Here is a 2,320-nt window from a genome sequence, read left to right as displayed (position 1 = left end):
GAGTGGCCGTCTAAGATACAAGTATTGGTCTCGACTCATCAGGACCATGAGAAGGCAACCAAAATCTCAGAGAAGAACACGTCTACAAGGCTGATAGCCTACATGAGCCTCGACCTCAACTACCCTGAGACCAGAAGAACTAGATGGTGCCCTGCTACCACCACTGACAAATCTGACAGGGGGCACAATAGATGATCCTGGTTAGAATGAGAGAAAAGTGCAGAACAAAACTCAAATTCTTGGACTTCCGGGCAATATGGCGCTATAGTCAGAAGCACCACACCATCCCTCTTCAGCAAAGATCAGAAAAACTAAGTCAAACAGAGTCACACGTCAAACCCGAAACCCTAAGCATCAAATGAAGAGATAAAGAACTCAGCCAAGCACTGAATGGAATAAGAAATTGACCAAGAACAGAGAGCAAGGAGAGAGAAATGCAGAGGTCCCCTATCAACTACCACAGCATGAATCTGCCATCTTGGACTCCTATCAGAGATCAGCGAACAGATATGAGAAAGCAGCTTCACGGAGCTTCCAGCAGGAGACAGAACAACTGGTAATCAGCAATATAGGCTTTCCCACCCCCCACCCTTCTTCACCCCCACTTAGCCTCCTCTTCTTCCTGCAGCCGCAGTCTCTTGGCCGGGAAGCACCATCTTCACTCCGATGTCCCTTGGATTCCACCCGCCTGCACTGGCCAGCTCCCTGAGTGCCTTTTGTTGGCTGCTGGTGTTGCTTTTTTTCTGCTTTTTTAGATGTATTCCTTACCTCTCACCACCTCCCCGTCCTTTTTCTCATCCTGACAGGCTGCGGACCAGCGCTCAACTGTGAAACTGCTTCCCGGCCCGTGCCGCCCCGCTGGTGAGACCTCCAGGGCTTTTTTGTTTGTTTGCTCTGATTTGTTCTGTTTTGATTTGTTTGTTTGTTTTCTTTTTCTTTTCTTGACTTCAGAGCCCCTTCTAGCTGGGCAGTACTGCGCGGCTTCAAAACTATTCCCTTACTCTGTGCAAATGCACAAGGACATCCCTGGGGGCATTTCTTTTTTTCTTTTCTTTTTTTTTTTTTTGTTTCTTTGTTTTGTTTTCTTCTCTTACTCCCGTTTTGTCTTTCTTCATTTCCAGTTTCTCAATTAATTCATTTTTTTCTTTTAACCTTTTTCTTTTTTTTTTTCATTTTTGTTTGTCCCCATTTCTCAGTCTCTCATCTCTCCACTCCAATAGCAAGCCCACTTAGCACTCTTTTTTGTTTGTGTGTTTGTTTTTGGCCCCTGTTCCTCTCTTCTTTCTCTCATCTTTCCCACACCCAGCTTAGCTCCACACATCACAATCTACCCCCTCCTTCCTGCCTACCTGCACCGTGCACTGAACATCACACTCCCAAGCAGCACAGGCACGGCCTACTGGAACCTGCCCTGCACTGATTCCCGGTCTGCACTGTCAGCCCTGGTACGTGCCACAAACAACCCATCCCAGCAACTCCCCTTCAGCTGGACCTGCCCTGCTGTACAATACCTGAGTGACCGACCCTGCCCATTGGAGAAGGAGGTGAAAAGTATCATGCCCACAGATGAGCAAACAACAAAGTACACAGCCCGCCTGCTCAGACATAACCAAATAAAACAAAAAAAGCAGGATGAAACAAATCTACAATCAATAAAGGAGGAAAATAACCACTGAATGCTCTGAAGACGGCAGACAATATCAAAAGATTTACAAAAACAGGACAGGATGGTTCCAGTAGGCATCCAAAATAAAACATCAGATGACCCTGAGTAGAAGAAAAGGCACTAGACCTAACTGATAGGGAATTCAAATCTCCAATATTTGGAATTATCCAAGAGGTGAAGCAAAAAGCAGACAAAAGTGAGGAAAAAATAGACAAATTCATGGAAAAGGCAGATAAATTCATGGAAAATACCGACCAAAAAATGGAAGCATTCAAGAAAATAATACAGGAACAAAATGCTAAAATAAATTCACAACTAAAAATTATACAAAAACAACAATAGAAATCCAAAAGAGAAACAACAAGATTTCAGAAATGGACGCTGTCCCAGAAGAGCTGAGGAGCACATTTGAAATGATGGAAGACAGGATCAGCAAAATTGAAGACAAACACTTGGATACAGCTCTGTTTGAGGAAAATCAGAAAAAAGAACGAAGAAAAATGAAGAAACTCTGAGAATTATGTGGGGTACAATCAACAGCAAAAATCTGTGAGTGATCGGAGTTCCAGAACAGGGGGAGAAAACAGAAAACACAGAGAGAATCATTGAAGAATTGCTGATGGAAAACTTCCCCAATATCATGAAAGATGAAAA

Source organism: Trichechus manatus, unplaced genomic scaffold (genome assembly GCF_000243295.1).
Source record: "Trichechus manatus latirostris isolate Lorelei unplaced genomic scaffold, TriManLat1.0 scaffold00064, whole genome shotgun sequence".
In the NCBI taxonomy this organism is placed as follows: Eukaryota; Metazoa; Chordata; class Mammalia; order Sirenia; family Trichechidae; genus Trichechus; species Trichechus manatus.
The sequence above is the reverse complement of the archived record's forward strand: the minus strand, read 5'-3'. Positions refer to the sequence as shown.